This window comes from Apodemus sylvaticus, chromosome 16, assembly GCF_947179515.1.
Source record: "Apodemus sylvaticus chromosome 16, mApoSyl1.1, whole genome shotgun sequence".
Lineage (NCBI taxonomy): Eukaryota > Metazoa > Chordata > Mammalia > Rodentia > Muridae > Apodemus > Apodemus sylvaticus.
The window spans coordinates 68,202,517-68,214,357 of NC_067487.1; the positions used below are offsets into that span (position 1 = coordinate 68,202,517).

General features: G+C 44.2%; 1 pseudogene; it reads right to left on the bottom strand.

Annotated features, from left to right (window-relative positions):
* Positions 1-3,659: 3,659 nt before the first annotated feature.
* On the bottom strand, positions 3,660-10,574 carry LOC127666692 (glyceraldehyde-3-phosphate dehydrogenase-like; annotated as a pseudogene).
* Between the last annotated feature and the right edge of the window lie 1,267 nt (positions 10,575-11,841).

An 11,841-nucleotide genomic window follows, 5' to 3' on the forward strand; every position in this document is an offset into this window, starting at 1 on the left:
AGCACACTCTCACACACTTGCCCACCTCACACCCACATGTGAGCACACTCTCACACACTTGCTCACCTCACACCCACACCTGAGCACACTCTCACACACTTGCCCACCTCACACCCACACCTGAGCACACTCTCACACACTTGCCCACCTCACACCCACATGTGAGCACACTCTCACACACTTGCCCACCTCACACCCACATGTGAGCACACTCTCACACACTTGCTCACCTCACACCCACATGTGAGCACACTCTCACACACTTGTCCACCTCACACCCACATGTGAGCACACTCTCACACACTTGTCCACCTCACACCCACATGTGAGCATACTTACACACACTTGCCCACCTCACACCCACATGTGAGCACACTCTCACACACTTGCCCACCTCACACCCACATGTGAGCACTCTCATCTGGCTCTCGCTCTGGAGAAGCCTTGCTGTGAGCAGATGTGTCGTCATCGCCTGTGGAGCATCTTGAAGCAGTCAGGTGACTGTTTCTGGGCCTACAGCTTTGTTTGCTGCATTACTTAGGACCTGCTCAGCTGCCTCAGAAGAGCCCAGCACTATAGGAGTTGGGTGTGGCCTCTATTTTTCAAGGTCCAGGAAGCTTCTTAGCAGACTATTCATCTGCACACACAGATGTTGCCACTGGTTCTTCCATATAACTTCACTAAAAGGCCCAAAAGAAAGCAGATGGCGTTGATCTTCACTGTTGAATATGCTCTACCTCTCTACAGACAGCCTCCCTCGACTCTTCTCTTAGACTGAATTCCTTTGCAATTTATTATAGAACTTATATGGTATTCCCTGCCTAGAGTCTACTTTGGTGTTACCTAGTCTTAGGGATTCCCAAATTCATTAAAAGTCATAAGTAAGTTTGTGGTCTCACTGCCATGATAGGAGAGAAGCCGGAACTAAAAGGGAGAGACACAGCCTCCAGCTTCTTTCTTTCTTTCTTTCTTTCTTTCTTTCTTTCTTTCTTTCTTTCTTTCTTTCTTTCTTTCTTTTTCTTTCTCTTTCTCTCTTTCTTTCTTTCTCTTTCTCTTTCTTTCTTTCTTTTTCTTTCTCTTTCTTTCTTTTTCTTTCTCTTTCTTTCTTTCTTTTTTTTCTTTCTCTTTCTTTCTTTCTTTCTTTCTTTCTTTTTCTTTCTCTTTCTCTCTTTCTTTCTTTCTCTTTCTCTTTCTTTCTTTCTTTTTCTTTCTCTTTCTTTCTTTTTCTTTCTCTTTCTTTCTTTCTCTTTCTTTCTCTTTCTTTCTTTCTTTCTTTCTTTCTTTCTTTCTTTCTTTCTTTCTTTCTTTCTTCTCTCTTTATTTCCTCCTTCCTTCCCCTCTCTCTCTTCTTTCCTCCCTCCCCTCCCTTCCTCCTTCCTTCCTTTTTCCTTTTTTTGAAAGTAGAATTAGGGACAGTAATGGAAAGGGTTATGCTGAAGTCTGTAGGGGACAGGATTAGCCACTGAAAGTGAGGCCCCAAAGCACAGAAGAAAAGGATTCTTCCATGTTGGCAGAGTTCTGCATCAAAATTAAAGTGTCGCTCAATAAAAATAGCTCCAGCCTGTGTTATAACGACAAGTACAATGGCATCCATGATAAGGACAAGGAGGGAAACCCACTCGTCACAATGGTGCGATTTGAGTGACCAAGAGCCGTGCATGCATTGCTTAGGTTGCTGGTGTAGAACGGGGGTATCTGACAGTTTCACGAGCATTGGTACCTTGGATTGGGATAGGAGCTGCTTAAGTCTTATCACGAAGAATCTGAAATGCATCTAAGGTCACCTGGAAACCACGCAATAACCCATCAGATGTCCCCTACTAAGGAGAAGGGAGCAGATATAGTTCTTCCCGTCTATGCCTTAACCTATGGTTTATTTGTATTTTTCCTCCCAGAAGGCCTTGAGTCATCTTACTTGTATTTTGGGTATGGTTATTTATAAAGCACGGCTGCTGGGCTGCTGGTCTACTTTTGTGGCTCTCTTGCCCCTCGCTGAGCAGTCTGCCTCATTCTTTGACTGCATCAGCTTTAATACCCCAGATGGCCAGGACAGTGACTTTTTTTACGGGAGTCCCCTGGAGTCCCCTCTCCCACCACCTCCCCGCTTCCTGTGGGTATATAGTCAGTTTTTTAGCAACAGGACTGATGTCATTCTGATTTCAAGAGATTTGGCTCTGAGACAACACCCACTCTCTGAATAATATCCATGAAGACTTGACACAGTAATTTGGGTGAGTCACATTTTCCCTGTGGATGTGATTTGCAGATGTCGAGATGGAAGCTCACCAGGTTTCCTCCTGAAATGGAACGTCCATGAAGCAGCCCTGAAAAACTGCAGAACATCCTTGTCAAAAAAAAAATAAAAGAAAAACTTCCCGTAGGACAGCGAGAGCTCGGCCACATGGATGCAAGCAAGAGATTCCAAAGCGATCCCAGTGCTAACCCAGAGAACTAAGGGGAAGTTTTGCTCTTTTGTGGAGACCCTCAAACTCACCTGATTAAAAGGTATCAATATGTAACAACATGTTATGTTACAGTCAGAAACAATGAGTCAGGAGACATTCACAATGACCTTTGGGTCTAAGTCATGGAGTCTTGCAGATGGTGTCTTCCATCCTATAATGGAGAGACTGGAAAGGGGGCATCAGTGACATTTGCCACAAGCACCTGATTATTGAGTGATAGCATGATCCAGGTTTCTGAGTCACTGCTGTCTGCCTTGCCCTGTCTCTGCTATCTGGCTTCAGGCCACTTAAGTAACAATTCATCTCTTTTCCTTCCAAAGAAAAATATCTTTAGAAGAACAAGAGAATCAGAAGCCATTTAAGTAAACATGAAAAATTACTGTAGTTCTTTTTTTAATGATATGATTGAAGCGTTTGTGTTTGTGTTTGGTTTTGGTATTTTGTTTGTTTGTTTGTTTGTTTTTTGTCATGGGCAGTCAAAGTCAAAGAGTCATTTTAAGAGCTTTGTCCAAGAAAACTGACTGAGAAAGAAAAGGTGCATTGAACAAATGCTGAAGCCAAACTGTAGAATGGCCAGCTATGGTAGCCAAAGGTGGCCAGTGTTGGCTTGATTGCCCTTCTGTGGGCAAAGGTGTGTGTGAGCGCAGGCTGTGTGTGTGTGTGTGTGTGTGTGTGTGTGTAAGGGTGTCAAGGGACTTGAATGGAAAGGTGACTATAAGAAGACTTGATGACTTTTGCTTTTCTTTTGTTTTCTGAGATAGGCTCCCATATACGGTCCAGGTTGGCCTTGAACACATGACATTTCTGTTCAGTCTCAGGTGTGTGCTCCAGCATACAACTCGCTGTTTTGGATGGGTTCTTTTTGTGTGTGGTGGTTTGGGAACTCAAAGCTACGACCTTGTACATGCTAGGCAAACTCCCCTCCCCAGCGGTTCTGTGCCTTTGTCTTAGCCAATCTTACTTTCTTTTTTTGTTTTTTATGGTGGAAGAGGGGGGTGCAGCAAACTTTATTGATGGTATTCAAGAGAGTAGGGAAGGCTCCCTAGGCCCTTCCTGTTATTATGGAGGTCTGGGATGGAAATTGAGAGGGAGATGCTCAGTGTTGGGGACCATGTTGGAGCAGGGACTCCTCAGCAGCCGAGGGCCTCTCTCTTGCTCTCAGTGTCCTTGCTGGAGTGGGAGGTCCAGGGCTTCTTACTCCTGGGAGGCCATGGAGGCCATGAGGTCCACCACCTTGTTGCTGTAGTTGCATTCATTGTCATACCAGGAAATGAGCTTTACAAAGTTGTCATGGAGAACAACACCAGCCCCAGCATCAAAGGTGGAAGAGTAGGAGCTGCTGTTGAAGTCTCAGGAGATAGCCTGGTCCTCAGTGTAGCCCAGGATGTCCTTCAGTGGGCCCTCGGATGCCTGCTTCACCACCTTCGTGATATCATCATACTTGGCAGGTTTCTCCAGGTGGCATGTCAGAACCACAATGGATAATTTGGATGTAGGAACACGGAAGGCCATGCCAATGAGCTTCCCATTCAGCTCTGGGATGACCTGGCCCACAACCGTAGCAGCACCAGCGGATGCAGGGATGATGTTCTGGGCACCCCATGGCTATCACACCACAGCTTCCCAGAGGGGCCATCCACAGCCTTCTGAGTAGCAGTGATGGCATGGACAGTGGCCATGAGCCCTTTGGCCCACGATGCCAAAGTTGTCATGGATGACCTTGTCCAGGGGCACCAAGAAGTTGGTAGTGTAGGATGCATTGCTAACAATCTTGAGTGAGTTGTCATATTTCTTGTGGTTCACACCCATCTCAATCATGGAGACATTGGCAGAAGGGGCAGAGATGATGACCCTTTTGGCCCCACCCTTCAAGTTGTCCCCGGCCTTCTCCATGGTGGTGAAGACACCAGTAGACTCCAGGACATACTCAGCACCAGCATCACCCTATTTGATGTTAGCAGGATCTTGCTCCTGGAAGATGGTGATGGACTTCCCATTGATGACAAGCTTCCCATTCTCAGCCTTGACTCTGCCATTGAACTGTGGGTGGAGTCATACTGGAACACGTAGACCATATAGTTGAGGTCAATCTCCACTTCGCCAGATGCAGTTCCTGATAACCAGGAACCCAATACAGCCAAATCTGTTCACACCAACCTTCACCATTTTTGTCTACAAGACAAGGCTGGCACTGCACAAGAAGATGCGGCTGTCTCTGGAACAGGGAGGAGAAGAGAGACCAACCTTAGTTCCTAATGAAACATTTGGGAAGCTGGAGGAAGGGCGTCCAGCCTTGCTTTGTCTCCGTTGGGCCTCACTCCACCTTAGAGCAGTCGGGAAGGAAGGAGTCTCACCTGACAGAACACATTTCTGCAGGACCCCTCGGTCGGCCCTTCTCTTGCGGAAAGTGCCATGGTCTGCCACCACAGACTCGAGGGAGACTAAAGGAAGTGGGTGGTGAAAGAGTTGTGGAGGGTATTGTGTGAGGAAAATAAAAAGCACATCAATTTCCTGTACTAGTTCTGAGACTGAGTCTAGATGAGAATTTTTTTCTTTTGTAAGAGGGAGCAGCCCTGTTTTTTTGTTTGGTTTTGTTTTATTTTGTTTTTCCTTTTTAGATCGGGTTGATGGTCAGTAGGTCAGGGCTCTCCTCACAGTCTGAGGGTCATAAAGCTGTGCTGATTCAGCCTTCCTGCCCTGAAAGTACAGCCTGGCATCTCCTGCAGGAACAGCTGACCTGTGATGCGCATGTATGAAAACGTTACTACAAAGCTCATTATTTTGTGACTAATCCATGCCTTATGAAATCAAATGGAGATATAAACCAATGTCTTAGTAAACAGAAGAGTCAACAGATGCAAGCTGTATTTCAAAATTATAATTATTTAATTACATATACATATATTACAAAAACAAATCAACCTAAGGTGTTGAGAAAACTAAGGTTGATAAATGAGTGTAGCTAGTGTCCTTTGGAAGGCTGACTCCCCACATGCCCTAGAAGAGTATTTCCCAGCTCCTCTTGTTATGACAGTATAAATGGTGATGCTCTGTAAGGACAGGTTCCAAGGAGGCCTCTTTCCTCTTCTCGTAACCACATTCAAAATGGAAGCAAAGAGTGAAATTGACCAATGAGTTCTTTTGATAGCTATTTACATTCAGATCTCTATGATGACAGCAGTTCATAGAAACAACCGACAGGCTGTTCTTTTGGCCCATTGGTCTCAGAGGATTTCAGCCCATCATGACGTGGAGGGTGCAATAGCACATCTCTGTTCTTACTGGCAGGAGCATGTCACATAACTGAAGCTGTTCACAGGCTGGCGGATCGGGAAACAGTACAACAGAACCAGAGGCAGGCTGTAACATCCAAAGCCCTGCCCCTGGCGGCTCACTTCTGACAGAGGTCTTACTTCCCAAAGATTTCAGATTCTCCCAAAACAGTTCCACAAGCTGGAGAATGAGAGTTTAAAACTCGAGCCTGGGTGAGGGGGGAAGGGAGGATAGTTCAGATTAAGCTGTAATAAACAGCAATTCGATATATTAGAGACTATAGGTAAGGAACGGTCAGCACTGTTGAAACCCTCATGAGAGCAGGGTTCATCCTGAGTCCAGGGCTATTACTGGGGATGTATTTGATCTTATAGCCCTTTAGATGAGCTACTTCTTATCCAACATACCTTTCTTTTTTCTTCTTTTATTTAAAAAATTATAGTATAACACATATTTATAATACTAATATAATATGCTATAACAATACAATTATAATATTAATATAATCTGTGTTACATTATGATATAACACATATACATACGTATTCCTAAATGATGAGTACAATCTGCTCATTTTGCATTATGTTACTTGCATGTATGTTTTCAGGGTTGACCAGTTGATTTTAGACAAACAATTGATGTGCTCTTCCCTGGGTGAGAATATTTCTCCTGTGCCCTGAATTCCTTAGTTGCCTGTAGTTCTCTGTGCATGGTTGAGACCTCCTGGGCTTTCTCCTTTCACCTTGGCATCTCTATGAGTCAGCTCTTATTTAGGAAATCATATTGGGAAGACTTTGTGATTGTAGCTTCTGACATTTCTAGGAAACACAATCTCACAGCAGACTTCCTGATCTCAGGCTCTTAGAATCTTTCCACCTCCTCTTCCACAATGTTTCCTGAGCCTTAGCTACTGCAATGGTTACTTTGTAGTTATATCCACTGGTGCAGGGCTTTACAACTCTATGTTTGATTGGTTGGAATTTTCTTTAATGGTCTATGCCTGCTGCAAGGAGAAGTTTCCTTGTTGAGGGGTGAGGACTACACTTTTTTTTTCAGTAACATGAGGGTTTCTTTATTGCAGAATTCTGGGTTCCACAGGCGTACACGGCACAGAGGACTGTGGACCACGAGTGCCGAATTGCGACAGCTTTTATAAGTTTACAACAAAACCCGCGAATCACAAACCAATCATTTCTTAGCATGGAGAGCACACGAAATACGAGCCAATTGATTTGTACCACTCCATAGTTTTTAGGCCAATCAGTTTAAATTATCGGAGCCCATGCTCAGTGGACCAATTAGTTTCCTATTTTCTTGAATGTCTACAGCTGCGTGAACTCCTGCATAGGGGTAATGGCGTAAGTTTACATAAGCAAGATAAGTTTAGCCCATTTCCAGTTACCTTATGGGGCCAGGATCACCTATTCAAGGCCTTTCGGCTAGCTCTAAACAAAGGGCGGGCTCTGGAATGTGACCTTTTACCTAGTTTTTAACAAAGCGAGATAGCATTTTAAACATCTGACTTCTTGGGGTCATTAGAGTTAGGCTGTATTATTTTCTATCCTTTTACTCCCAACTTCTTCTCTTGTTAATAGTTCTAATCTTGGAACTATAGAGCTAAATCTCTGACTCTATATATTCTGGATTGTCCTGCCCTAAATCTCCGTTGGCATAGCATCAGAATCTGCACAGCACTTATTCTTTCCCTAATAAAAAATATTAACCAGTTAATCACACATGTTCTAATTGTAAGCAAAAGGAGTAAAATTACAAGGGGTCTCATCAGAGCAGAAAGTAGGGTGGTCAAGAGAACAAGATAAGGGCCTTTCCATCAAGTCTCAAGGTATTCTGCACAGTGGCGTCTAACGTAGACCGGACCTCCAGCTTGGAAACAACTTGCAAGTCTCTTTCTCCTGAGTAGGCCTTCCAGAGCTGCTTCCACGCTTGCTGCCTCACCCACTCAAGGCTAGAGAACAAAAGCCTGAAGCAAAAAGGGTAGGCGAGCTATCTAATCATCAACACCAGTCTCTGTGGTCAATTTGGTGAGTGTTTCTTTCATCAGGGTTCCAGTAACAGTTCCTGAAGCCTTCTTATACAGATCCAGTGCCCATCTGGAAGCAGTGAGGAGTTTCTGGCAAGCCTGGAGCATTTAAGGCAAATCTCATATTGTGGGACACCTCCTTGGAGGGCCCAGTGGACACCAAAGGAGTTGGGGTATAAAAGAAGATCTCTAGGGGAATCAGGTTAAAATGGTAGGGGCTGTTCAGAAACAAGGGGAGAGGCACCACCCAGCCTGAGCCAGTCTCCAAGGTCAATTTAGTTAAGGTCTCTCATAGCATTTTGTTTATTCTCTCTACCTGCCTTGAGCCCTGGGGACAGTACATCCAATAATGTTTCCAATTAGTTCCCAATATCTCTGTCAATTTCTGACTTACCTTAGAAACAAAACCAGAACCATTGTCTGATCTAATTACCTTGGGCACTCTGAAACTTGGAAAAATTTCTTCTAACCTTGGCAGCTGTTTCCTGCTTCAACTCATATAGATAAAAGTATCTATAAATGCTATAAGATATTTTATAACCATATTCTCCTGCCGTAGCTTTTATAAAATCTCTTAAATATACTGTTCTCTTCTAGGTCTTTTGCCCTGTTTACTCTTTAGTGCATAAGCATTTACTTGCTGGCATATCTTACACTGTTCTATTATCTCTCTAGCCTAAAACCTGAGTCATAAATATATACGTTTAGTCCCGTAACTGCCAGGACAAGGTTTTTAATTCCCTAGATGAGTCCATCTGTGCATTTGGCCTAGTGAGTCTTTGGTTTACTTTCTGGGGAGTATAGTTCTCCCTTCCTGTGTGTACCTTCTCTTGGTAATAGTTGGTAGTCCAATGAGTTGCTAGCAATCTCAGTCCTTTTAAAGTGAGGCTGTTCCTTAATTCTGTCCCATTTCCCAATGGGTGTCTCTTACAGACCCATAATCAGTATAGGCTCCTGCATATCCATTCCTGGAGCCACTTGCTCTGCCTGAGTATTGCCCATTGAGTCTTTTCCCTTTGCACATCCTGGGCAGTGAATACTCACAGTGGCTGACTTCATGAGGACATCTAAGATGTCCAAGATTTCCTGTTGGTTTCCTCTGATGTGAGCAGTCCTCTTGGCATATATCCCTGTGGACGTGGGCTGTGGCAAAGGCATACCTGTTATCCATGTGGCTGTTGATTTTCTTGCTGGTTCCAAGTTCCAAGGTCTTGGTGAGGGCAATGAGCTCCACTTTCTGCATTGACATGCCAGGGGGTAAAGATTCTTCTACCCAGATGACATTTGTGCCGTCCACCATAGCAGCAACTGCTTCCATCATGGAGAAAACTGCTCCGGTCTGTAGCAACTTTCAGCAGGGGTCAGTCTCTCTTTTTGGGCCAGTTAGTTGCAGCCCGTTGGGCAGGAAGCATATCTGCCCCCCTCCCCATTTTGGAGAGTATGTCTTACTCCAACAGAGAGTAGGAACAGTCTGGGGTGACCCTAAATGGATAGACCAATCCCATCCCTAGGTCTGCTGTTCTTCGGGTAGTCCATGAATACATTTTGGTGCCAGGGGCTTCTTGGATCCAAGATCTTTTCTTGGAAACAGTGCCATTGGTTTGGAAGACTGAGTGTTGAGCCCCTGTGTCCACCAAGAGCTGAGTGGGTTTCTCTTTCACTCCCACAGTTAACCCGTCCAGCAGGTCCAGTTATTCCTGGGTCCCGAAGAGGCACTACCTGAGGGTCAAAAATGGGGGGGAGAGAAAAGGGAAGCCAAGCATGCTAAGAAAGACAAGTCAGTCTGGGTATGTCAAGGCTTCGTTTAATGTCGGGGAGGTAAGTGGGTTTTAAGGCTTACAGAGAAGGAAATAACCTTCACACCAGACAAAGGAGGGAAGGGCAGAGACACCCCTAGGGGTTGAAGCAGGAAGCAAGCGAGGAGGTCATCTGGTCATCTGGAGAGGACACCCGGAGTTAACGGAGTTAACGCCGGCAGGTACATTCCGTGGTTAGGGCAGGAACATCTTGTGGTATTCTCGGGATCTTCTCACACTGGGCAGGAACATCTCGTGGTATTCTCGGAATCTTCTCACACCGATAGCTCAAGGAGAAGGCTCTAGTTAATTGTTCTTATATTTTAGCAGCCACCACCTTAGGGCCATGAGTAAGCATTAGTCCAAATAGCTCAGGACGGCTTCCCACACACAGTTATCCTGGGTTGGGGGAAGTGGTCAGAAAACCCATCTTTCCTAGTCGCTGTCTTCACCCAGGGCTAACACCTGGGTTTGCCATTTGGGGGACTTTTCCCAAGACCTGGGAACTCCTGCTCCCGACTTCTATTTCTTAGGGCACACTCTGGCTCAGTGGTCTCTTTCTTTATAGTATGCACACTGGTCCTTTTCTGTCTCCCTTTTCTGCTTTTTCTAACTATTATAGCCAGGATTCTCTGTAGCTTCCTTCCTTCTCTGTCATTTTCTTTCTTTTTCTCCGTTTCTTCTCCTCCTCTGTCTCCCTGTCTCAGCAAATTATTAAATTTCTCTACAGACTTTCTCAATAACCTACACTACTAAATCCTTCTACAGACCTTCTCAGCAACCTACACCAAATCCCTCTAGCCTCTGAAGCTTTTTCCTGATATCTCTACTAGGCCTGTCTATAAGAGCCATTGTCATAGTAACTTTATATTCTGTGCCCCTGGAGTAATAGCGTGTATATTGGCAGAATGCCTCTATGAGCTGCTCTAGAAAAGCTGCAGGTGACTCATTTGGTCCCTGTTTAATCTTACATACCTGGGTCAAATTCGTGGGCTGCCATGCCCTCGAGACCTGCCAATGGAGTCTGGTGTTGGTCTATCAGATGCCTCTTACCTTTTGTCTCAGGGGGTAATCTTTTTGGCTTCCTGTATTACAAATAAAACAGTCTCAAAGAGATTAATTAGTCTCTTGGGAAATATACCCTTAGTGAGAGAGCTACCATGGTGTCAGGATAGGTGGTCTCAGGTCCTCTCCTGCTCCATTCTGTGGTCCTCTCTAAATATCAATTGAGCATAATTATTACCATTTTGTAAATTATAAACTATAAGATAAACATAACACTTAGTTTATCATCCCTGTCAATTAAACAGAACCCTTTTCATCTGTATTATCTTAAAAGACTGTCAGAATTAACACTTAATGTTGCATTCCATAGCTGCCTGCCACTAGTACGAACTGGGTTGCTGGAACTTTAATGTCCATCAGACCTTTTAACAGTTCGGGCAAGCCCTTCCCCCCAGACCCCAGGCTGAGTTCCGGCGAAGTCATCTGGCGGTTATTGACTCTGCTGGGTGGGTCACCTGCTTAATTCAGGAATTCATAGACCTGGAGGAACAATGAGCTTAACCTTCACTGAGCTTCTCTACCCTAGGTGGGGCAGGATCCTGACTAGCACAGGAATCCATGCTCAACAAAGCCTGGGAGAAGTTCACCTTGACCAATGTCAAGTACACTCTTTGCGCTCCACCCTAGGATAAAAATTCCTACTGTAACCTACTTCCCTATTATGCCTTAACGTCAGATTCCTGCCCAAGCCAGGGATTGTCCTTGACCAATGTCAAGTTCCTACCATGTGGCATGACCATACCCAATATGGCAATGCAACTTAAGAATTAACCTTGTAAGAATTGACTTATGTCCTGGCTTTAAATTTTATGTCACCTGAAAATCATTTATTTAAATTTATATCAGCTTTCTCAAGATTAAACAGCTTGGGCTGTCTGTGAGACTAACAGTCTTCAAGCCCATCAGAAATCTAAGAGTGACCAATATTAACTGAAAATATAGAGAAAGCTTAACATAGCTTTTAAGACATAAACATCATATACCATGGATTTTTGACGTTTTTGAAAACCAACTATCTATGTAAAGTAATGTGTACCGTTGTCTATTAAACTATCTTCAGCTATTTCTGATTAAAACCTAGAAAACACCCTAACAATAAACTCATATTTCTATTTAGCCCTAAACTCACAGGCTTAAACATCTTAAATCGGTAATAATAACAAAGAACTGGGTGTAAATCCTGTACTTTTAAATTTAGTATT